This window comes from Gopherus evgoodei, chromosome 3 (genome assembly GCF_007399415.2).
Source record: "Gopherus evgoodei ecotype Sinaloan lineage chromosome 3, rGopEvg1_v1.p, whole genome shotgun sequence".
Lineage (NCBI taxonomy): Eukaryota > Metazoa > Chordata > Testudines > Testudinidae > Gopherus > Gopherus evgoodei.
Genome location: NC_044324.1, coordinates 4,177,626 through 4,188,640, shown reverse-complemented (window position 1 = coordinate 4,188,640; position 11,015 = coordinate 4,177,626).

Sequence of the window (11,015 nt, the reverse complement as noted above, 5' to 3'; positions counted from 1 at the left end):
AGCTGCAGGATTGTGTAGCCCACCATAAGGGAAAGAAGCTTTATGCAACACGTTTTAGTGTGATAGTGGCTTCCTTCCCCCTTACCTTGAGAAGAGGACAATCGCTATGAGGGGTGCATGCCCAAGCTACCTTAATTTGCCCCCCTTGTACTTAGGCATTATGATCAGGAATCCTAGTTCTCAGTGATACCCCTTCCTCCCCCAATTCTCTGATTAAAAAATCATTTTAAAAAGTCTGTGTTTTTCCACAATTAAAGTGAAACGCTGAACTTTAGTTTCTCTAGACACGATAGGGAGCCCTGTCGCAGGGGGCTGACAGCCCAAGCCCTGACCCAGGATAATATGGAGAGCCAGATAATGAAGGCTCAGATAAACAGGGTTCTACGGTATGTTTTTTTTTTCCACAGAATGTAAAAACTAAACATTCTCTGTAAAAAAAAGACCCCACAAATTTGGTGTTTTTCTGTGACAAATGGATTTCTTGGATCCCTGTTATGATATAGACTTGAATTGCACTATTTTTTCCACCTGTATCCCTACTTCATTCAGGGTACGGATACACAGTACTTGCTGACTGAAATTTACAGAGTTGTATTCAGCACAGGCTAAAGCATTGGTGCACAGCATTTACAGTATGGAGCCACGCCTACCATGAGAAGGATAAAACAAAACACTCTACACCTACCTCATTCACTGTGCATGGAATTAGGCATGAATATATGATCACATAGTTAAAAACTACTAAAATTATCAATTATTGTATCATTGTAGTGCCTGCTGTACAAACACAGAACAAGAATATAAGGTTGTGCGACCTTAATTCTGTCATTTCCTCACCTAGGTTCAGTCTGTTAAAAAAAATTTTTTTTTTATAGAGACAGCATCCATAAACAACACAGGCGCCCAACTTTTTCCTAGCTGTCAGGGCTGGATTTAACTTTTTGCCACCCCAAGCAAAAAAAAAAGAGCTCTGCTCCGCCGTGACACCCCCCTGAGCGCTGCGTCGCCGAAACACCCCCGCAAGTGCTGTGCTGCTGAAACATCCCCCTGAGCACCACTGAACACCCCCCAAGCGCCGTGCCACCGAAACACCCCCCACTCCCGAGCACTGCGCCACACCACCGAAACAAAAACAACAACAAAAAACCCCGAGCGCCCCCCACCACCCCAAGATTGGCCGTCCCTTACAAGGTACTGCCCCAAGCACGTGTTTAGTCGGCTGGTGCCTGGAGCCAGCCCTGCTAGCTGTTCACCAAAGCTAATTTGGATAAAATAGCACAATAATAGTTAGACTCATATTAAATACAGAGACCCAACACTGCAGAAACTACAGGCTCCTTCATGAAATGCTCTTCTGACACCTGCTAATCACTGTGCTCATTCAATGATAGTTCTTTCAAAGAAATCATTTTTATTATCTCAAATTTTCCCAGTATACCAAATTTTATCTGAAGATGGTATAACCAGACCTTACCTTCTGGGTACAATCTTTGAGCAGTTATTCCATGATTTCTGCTTACTCCTGATTATAAGCAGTGTCTCAATAACTTCCAGCTTGACTGAATTTGGCTGGTTAAAGATCACCATGGCAAAAACTGCCTGAAAGGAGCACCTGAAATACTACTCCAGTAGCATTATGGACCATTGGAGCAACTTACCAAAGGTTGTGGCAGATTCTCCATTACTGGCAATTTTAAAATCAAAATTGGATGTTTTTCCTAAAAGATACACTCAGGGGTCGGCAACCTCTGGCACACAGCTCCCCAGGGTAAGCAGGACAGTTTGTTTACCTGCTGCGTCAGCAGGTTCGGCCGACAGCGGCTCCCACTGGCTGCAGTTCGCCATCCCAGGTAATGGGGGTGGCGGGAAGCGGTGCAGGCGAGGGATGTGCTGGCCGCAGCTTACTCTGGCGAGCCACGAGCCGTGTGCCAGAGGTTGCCGACCCCTGCTCTAGTTCAAAGAGTAACTCATTCAGGGGAGGCCTATGGCCTGTGTTATGGAGCAAGTCAGACTAGATGGTCACAACAGGTCTCTCTGGCCTTATAATCTACCAGTCTCTGGTCAAAAAAATCCCCCCACAGCCCCTTAAAAGACGGGCAAAAGAAAAATGACATTTTCACTGTCCCTAAGAGCAGCACCTGGGATTTATTACACAATATCTGATAGCTTCCTACACAGCATCTGAATTAGAATCCTACTTATCAGATAAGTAGCAAGACTGCCTGGGACCCCTGGCCCAACCCAGTACCCTATAAATCTTTCCTGATTTAATTAAAACAGGTGTAAAGGAAGGCTGCCAGGCCAGGTAAGGATGTAGGGATACAATCTGTAGAGTCTGGGATCAGGAAAATAAAAGGAAGCCACAGTCAGAGCTGAAAGAAGTAAAGGGAGAAATGGCAAGGACTATGTTTCAATCTTTACAGTATATTAGCATTTCATGGCAATAAACCTTATCTGCAGCTACTGCTCCATCCTGCAGGGCTGGAGAACATTTCCCATGCTCAGTGTAATAATCATACAGCAAAGAGGGAACTCTGCTTTCTGGGAATTAGCTGGTACAGCAGCATTCTCTCCCTCTCTTTTGTGATGATGGCCCATGTCTTGTTCACTTTGGCTGCCCAGATGAAAAGGCTGCAAGAGGAAGTCAGAGGGTGAGGTTCAGGAGACAGAAGGGTGCAGACTTCTCTAAGGTGGAGAGTACTTTTTTTTGTAAAAGCCTCGGCTGACGTTCAATAATATCATTGCTGCTCCCTGAAATGAATGCTGGGAAAATCCCTGAGCTGGGAGACAGCACCATGAACACACTGTGTCTCGTGCAGAGCAGACTCTCTGAGTGATGTCCACAGGGAAAGCACGCTCTTCAGCAACAGAATGAAATAAGACAGCAGGCCAGGAGCAGGGAGAGAGAGAGAGAAAGAGGAGGCTGGATGCCAGGGAACGGGGAGGCCCTGGGGACAGAAAGGTGAGGAAGCCACCAATTTGGTTTTGTACTGTATACCTCTTTCCCAGCTGACAGCCACAAGTTCAGATATGCACGGTGCTCTGCTGTGTGACTGAAACCTCACAATGCCATTTTGACACTGACGATGCATTCAGAAACTAAGCACTATAAATGGGCTTGTCAGAATTCGATTTTTTTATATATATATAATTTTAAGGGATATCCATTTTGAAGCTTCCCCCCCATTGTTTATCAGTTTAAATATTCACAATTGCAGGAAATTATGGGGTGGGGGTTCAGACAGGGCAACTAATTATTTAATGACAGTAAACTTTGATTTCAAAAAGTTAAAGCTTTATAATTAGTAAAACACAAGTTGTCTCCACCACGTTAAAATATACAAATCAAACTCCAATAACTTCTTAAGCAGCATTTTTCTTACTTGTCTATCTGCAATTCGCTATTGTTAGCAATGGAAATACGTCTTCCTCAGTTTGTGCCTGGACGGTGAAATTGACATTTATCAGTATTTACTGATAAAAATCTAATCTTTCCAAGCCTACCTTTAAAATGGAAAGCAGAACTGAAGTTAGCAGAGAGCAGGCTATCTTGGGAACTATGGAAGAGGCATATTGGCAAACTAGTTTATAAATGGCTAGTAAACTTTTGTAGCAACATTAAAAAAAGAATTCTCCAAACACCTGTTTAACTCACACATCTGACAATAAGCAAGTGAGAACAAAGCTGGTCTCTGTAATAGAATTTTGCGGCTGGTCCACATGGTTTGACTCTGCTAGTTTATAGATTAATATAATTCCTCACAAATAAGGGTGGAGACATTTATGGATAGGTTTAAAAGTAGCTATTCCTTGCACACTGAATCAACGGCTCCTTCTGTGTATAATTTCACTAGGATTTCTAGTGACAAGCCCTGGAAAAAACTAGGAAAACCCCCCCAACACCACATCCTACGAAGAACAAACACATCGTTCACTGAGGCCATTTGAAAACATCCTACTTCTCAGCAGACATCTGAATGTAGTTTGCGGAGTTCCTAGCGGAAAAAGGTTTCCGTGTGGACATTTGGCGTGTGCAGATCCGCTCCAGGGCAGGCAGCAGTGTGGGATGCATGGGGGAAGATCAACTTAATGGCTGTTGTTTTAGCTGCACCAGGGTTGAAGGAGACTCTTCTTTGTCCCAACGCTGAGAATCTCTAATATACTAGTTATCAGATGCAAATAAAATTCTGCCTTAAAGCAATTCTAAGTTGTGCGTTAAATGTTGACAAAAAGTCCTCACTCCTTTGCAGTTTGGAGACATCAACTATTATTTAATTTTAAAATGTGTGGTGGGGGAAGAGGAGGGGATTTTCCATCCCAGTAGCGATTCTAAAATAATTCCTCCCTGAAGGAGAGGCGTTCCAAAGCATCACAAGGACTGCTCTGGTACTTCATCCATCTCCGAGAGAGTAATCCTGTCTACTTCTGCCTTCCTTCCGGCTCCCAACTTTCCTCCCAGCACTTTCTTCCATTTGCTTATTCAGGCCTAGCTGCTGGGGATACTTCCATCCAATTAGCCCCTCAGCTATACCACCATTTATTTAATTGGCCTCTTCTGCCAAATGCCCATCTTTCAAACAGTTGATATAAACTGGAGAGGATTTGAGTGACAGGGTGCTGAGTTAGCTCCTGAGTCCACACTCCCTGTTACGCACCACCACCACCACCCTCTTCTTCCCAGCCAGGATCTCTTCTTCTCAGTGCTGTGTTTTCTCTTGCTCTGAGCAGTTCTCTTCTTATCATTCCCTGCTCTGTGTGGGACCCCATCTTTGGGTCTCTTCCCGGCCCCTTGATGGGTGTTCTCTGATGTCCACCCCCTCAAAGAACAATGGGCCGGCTTCACAATTCAGTCTTGGCCCAGCTATCCTCACACTGAGGGCACTCAGCAGGATCTTCCATTATCTGACGTCCCTCTTTAACCTGTCGCTGTTTTACTCCTGGTTCTGTATTTTGTTCACTCTCCAGGATATTTTGTTCTGTCCCTTGTTTGTCTAAAGACTGATTCTCAGACCGGTCTGTTCTTGGGACAACATGAGAGACCCCTTCTTCGGTGGCTAAATCTGTACAGGTCTCAGTCACTAGCCTCTGATTTACCTCTGTTTTCTCTTCCTTCTCTACCATCTTCATCTCTGCCTGGGATTCTTTCTTCTCTTACTGATCTTCCTGGCTTGTAACCTATCTAGTTTCTCCTATTTCTTTTTGATCCTCCCCAACTCCTCCCCACACCCTAACTAACCCTATGGTCTCCTGGAATTTCCTCATTCACTCAAGGGGAAGGGTTTCCAGTCAATTCCCAACATGACTGGATGGGTCAAAGTCATTGCCATCCCCACCAGTTGTCTGTCAGAGCCATTTCACATAGCCAGATTCCTGGGGCTCTGCTGCCGCCCCCAGCCACAGAACTCATCAGATTTTACAGGATCTGGTGCTGTGCTGCCATCTCCTCCTTAGTACATTCCTGGAGAGTAGAGTGACCAGACAGCAAATGTAAAAAATAGGGAGGGGGGAGGGGGTAATAGGAGCTTACATAAGAAAAAAACCGAAAAATCGGGACTGTCCCTATAAAATCGGGACATCTAGTCACCCTACAGGAGGGCCTTCTTCTGCTCTGCCTGCCACTCCCTCCTGGATCATTGCTTTGCTTGTTGAAAGAGCTGCATGGTCCATTACAGCTCCTTTTGTTGTTCTACCCACCATTAAAGGATTTCTTCCATTTCTCCCTGACCACCGAATCTTGCGCCAGTTCTCTCTTCAACTTCCCACTCAGATGAGGGACACTAATCCTGGACAAGGCCCCAGAACGTCATGGGGTGGTGTTGGTCCCCTGAGAGTTCTTTCCAGCCTCAGTCACTGAGCACAACCACTCCAGGGCTTCTTAACCACCACTGTGCTTTAACCACCACTGGAGGGGGATCTGAGTGACCAGGTGCTGAGTTAGCTCCAGAATCCACACACCCAGTTACAGAAGGGCATGTTTCATATCCTCACAGTGCCCCCTTCTGTTAATTAAAGATCAGTGCTGATTAGGCCATTGCTGGCTGAGGTGGCTGGTTGCTGCAAGCTGAGGGAGGAAGTTAATGTGGGGGGTGGGTGGAATGGGCAGATCCCCAGAGCCATGGAGTATGTGCCCAGAGAAGCCACAGGGGTCCATGTCAGCTACTGGAGTTTGAAGGAAGAAGGTACCAGAAACTGGAGGGTTCATTCACGTTACAGAACATAGGGTAGGACGTGATTAATAGTTAGATCTGTAAAGCAGAGACCTGTATATGCTGCAGAATAAGGACACTATTATTCTGTGAGGAGAGAGGTTATCGGCTATTCTCTGTTTTCTGGGCTAGTTAGAACCACCGGCTTACAGCATGTTTGGGACCTCTCTGCTCCAGTCTTTCTGGCTTGCCAGGGTTTGATTTTACTGCTGAGACAGTCTGTATCATTGGTAGATTAACCGCTTCTATCTGAGCCCAAGAATCCCTGTTTCAGCTTGATTTGGTTCTTCAGATGCATTCAGGAGAGACTCAGGAGAATTCATCTCCATACATTAGAGGGCAATTAGACACACATGGGAGATATCCAACACAAACAATACTTAATAAACATTGGATTTTACACACATTCAGAAACAAATGGTAAATAATGAACTTGTAATTGCAGATGATAAATTAGGCTGAATTAATTACCCCATGGTGGCTCTTTCAGTTAGACACGCACTTGAGCGGCAGCACTCATGCTTCAGCAGAGTACTCGTCCCCTAAGGGTTGTGAGCACAGAACTGACAAACTAATGGAGACAGGACAATCTGCTTGGAGGAGATGAAGATGGACTTGCCAACACTATGGAATGCTGCAGGTTGTATGTGAGTTTATAGGTAGATCTGAGGCATATGGGTAAAATTGCAAAGGGCATCCAACTTCACATCAAATCACTGCTAGCAGAAGCAAGGAGACAGTCTGCTGGAGTTGGTCCTCTGATTTATACCCAGGTCTGTTCTCTCTGCTGATCCCGTCTCCCATTTTAACGCCACCTGTATCATTAGAAACATCTAGGATGTTGGTTTAAAGAAATCCCAGATCCAGAAGCAACCAAAGGTTGTCCTCATCTGAAGGCAATTTGATTACCAGTGAGAAATTATTTTGGCAAGTCGTAGGCCAGTTTCTAGAAAGCACATCACAAAACTAGCACTAGCGTGACCGGGTCCCTTGCTAGCAGTCTCAGCAGCGAAGCCAAGGATGAAATGGGTCACGGAGAATAATTCCTAGCAGAGAGGTCCCTCCGAGTTAGGGCTTTAGACTGAAGCATATTGGCAGGATAGTTTGGGGAAGGTCATACACAGACCCTGCTCCTGTGGTTCCTATTCTGGGAACAAACAGAGAAGGGTTTAAACCTCCAAGCCCATCAAATTGGGACTGTTCACCAGCATTAACTTGCCTTAACAAATGTAAAAGTAAAACACAGCAACCACTGTAGATACAAAAAGAGAAGAACATATTCCCCTCATGTCTGATGTGTGAGTCAGAATGTAACATCCCCCATGCTAGGGCTCTCCTTCCTCAGCAGTTCACCTTTGGATATTGGCCTTTCCTTGAGCAAGATGGAGCAGAAAGGCCCAAAATAAGTTTTGATGCAGATCCAAGAGCTGTGAGCAATAAAGTGCCATATTTCCTTTTGGGTTCCAGCTATCCCTGCGTGTGGCTGGTAAACTTGTGTGAGTGTCAGGGATATAGTTTCTTGTTAACTGTCTATCAACTTAATATATGTATGGAGAGAGTTCTTATGATGAGAGACAAGTAGAAACTCAGGTCTCATCTCCCAGAGCTGGATGAAATGGCATTTCCCTTTTCTTTCTCTTTTTATACAGTACACTGGCCACTGAGTAAGATAGCGCAGGACTTGGGAGGAGCACACAGTTCCAAGGATGAGGCGATTGCTGTGTGATAGTGAATATATCACCCCTGTAGCCTGGCTCACATATCTGAGGTGAAGGGTGGGCTCAGTAAGAGAGGAGCAGAAAGGACAAGGAAACCAATAGTTTGGAAAGCAAAATAAACTGGGATCCTCAGCAGCGGCAATAGCTATATAATAATACCTAGCATTTTCCAGCTGTAGAACTTTACAAAGGAGGTCAGTATCATTTTATGGACAGGGAAACTGAGTCAAGGAGACTTGTCCAACGTCACCTGGCAGCAGAACCAGGAACAGCCCCCAGGTCATGTGACTGCCAGCCCAATGCAGTATCCATTAGGCTACACTGCTTAAGAATGTCAGAATGCCACACTGGGTCAGACCAACGGCCCATCTAGCCCAGTATCCAGTCTTCTGACCGTGGCCAGTACCAGATGCTTCAAAGAGCGTGAACAGAACAAGGCAATTTTGAGCGATACATCCCCTGGCGTCCAATTCCAGCTTCTGGCAGTTAGAGGTTTAGACAGCATTTCCCCTAAGTGACATGTGCCCTCAAAATTATATTAGGATATATGTATCAGAGGGTAGCCGTGTTAGTCTGGATCTGTAAAAGCAGCAAAGAATCCTGTGGCACCTTATAGACTAACAGACGTTTTGGAGCATGAGCATGGAGCATGGAGTATTCACCCACGAAAGCTCATGCTCCAAAACGTCTGTTAGTCTATAAGGTGCCACAGGATTCTTTGCTGCTTTTATTAGGATATAGCGCAAGAAAGCAGTAAAAAGATGGATCCTATTCAAGAAGGGAAAAGTTAATGGGTCTGATTTTTCATCCAGCATGAACCTTTCATTAATTTGGACAACATTACTCCTGGGAATAGCTGCCTTTTTCCAATTGAGGTTTACTGTTATTTTGACCTACTTTTCCCCAAGCAGTTATGCAATATTGAGAGAAATTAAACCACAACATGTGATATGCCTACACATACCTAATTTGTGTGCCCATATATAATATATATTTCAGTATGTCCAGAATACTACAGTGTCCTTACGTCAAGCTTTGAAGTATTTGCAGTGGAATAATGTAGTGTTTTTGCATAAGAGACAGCAGCACAACATAGAATATACTGAAACACGCAATATATATTGTGTTGATTCTATTTGCAAGCTCTTGTGTGCTTGGTCGCCGTATGCAGCAGGACTCTCTAACAATTAAGTCACTCTTTTTGCAGAACACTTGACTCAAAGCAGAAGTTTCAGCTGATGTTAGAGAGGGAAGGTGGTCTTGTAGTGAAGGCATCATGCTAGAATTTCTATTCTGTGGAGATAGATCTAGAGTATGAGATTAATATAAGAACCTGAGTGCCTTTTAGCATGAATAGGCATAATTATTCTTCCCATTTTGTCTGTCTTGAATGTAAGCTCCTCAGGACCGAGCCTCTTGCTTCATATGAGCTTTACATACCCATAGGGGGTCTTCAGGTGCTTCTGTAATTAAGTGTCACTACAATAATGGTTCTCAAACTTTTGTACTGGTGACCCCTTTCATATAGCAAGCCTCTGAGTGTGACCCCCCCCTTACAAATTAAAAACACTTTTTATATACTTAACACCATTATAAATGCTGGAGGCAAAGTGGGGTTTAGGGTGGAGGCTGACAGCTCGCGACCCCCCATGTAATAAGCTCACAACCCCCTGAGGGGTCCCGACCCCCAGTTTGAGAACCTCTGCACTAGAATGAGAATTTGCAAATACATTGAAACAAACCAGAACTCTCATCCTGCTTCATTAGAAACAGCACCAGCACGAGTGAGCATACCTCCGCAGTGAGTGAAATAAAGACCACAGATGTGCAAAATGATCATCCAGGGAAGGTAGAAATGGGTGAGCCTGGGTCTTCCAGCCAGGCATATCACTCCCAATCCCCTTTGCACATGCTGTGTGCGCCTGCAAGCTCTCAAAGGATTTCCAGGGAGAATTATTAGGACTTCAGGAAAGCCCTTTTGCCTCTAAGGTACAACAGCAGCAAGGAGTAGTTTAACGGAGCAGCAGCTAGGAAGGTGGTGATCAGGAAGCTAACATCCTGTTGAGGTTTCTTCCTATGCTGTCAAGCTTAAGAGTTGTGCTGATAGAAGATTTCCTCTGCTTGCGCACTGCCTCCCAAGACTCAGGAGGATCAACCAGAGGTCGATCGTAAGGACTGCAGGGACAATTTTCAAAGCTGCCCAAGTTTTACTGCAAGTCAATGGGTTTGTGCTCCTAAACGCCTAAATCACTTCCCTATGCGGTATTTACAAAGAGGTGAAAAGGAGCCCAGGGAGACAAGTAGGGAAGATCAAAAGCAGGAACATAGCTGGGGCAGTGCTTGAACTTTTAATCAATCATGAGACACTTTTTCTCTTCTCACACCCCACATTCCACACCCTTTCCATTCTTGACATGCAGGAATGACTGGTAAAACTCCATCACTTCCAAGAGCTGAGCAAGCCAGGATTCCCTTGGGACATGAGGGAAGTGGCTGCTCTGCTAAACCAGAGCTGGCTCAGGTGGTTGGAATTCATTAGATACTTGAACTGACAGTCAATAGGAAAAGAAGCATGGCTATAATTGCATGGTATAGGGGCAGCTGACTCAACATTGTTAGGACAGTTCCGGCTTCTGGAGAGTTTGGCTGGACCCTGAATGTGTCTGTGAGGTGAGAGGACAGGAGTGCAGTCTGTCCTCTTTACTCAGCAGATTTGCAAAGTCTAAACATTGGTTTATTGTACATTAGCATGCTATGTAGTGCTAGTTTTCTTTGTACGCCTGACCTGTACTACCATACACATACCATATTACCCAAGGAGGTATGCTTTGACTCTGCTGATCCTAAACAAAGAAGTCACATGTCATATTACACTCTATACAGTTCTCTAAAAGATACAAATATCAGTAGAAACAACTGTGATTCTGGAAGGCTGGATACCTGTAGAAAGGTCCCTGGCTGAACTCCTTCTCTGACTTTTCACATAACTAGGTATTTGTGAGCTAAACCTCACCCTTTACAGTGATCTCTCCTATTTCCCCAGGCCAGGTTTAGAATCTCCTTTTCGTGTTGGTGGGCCGTATCGATAATC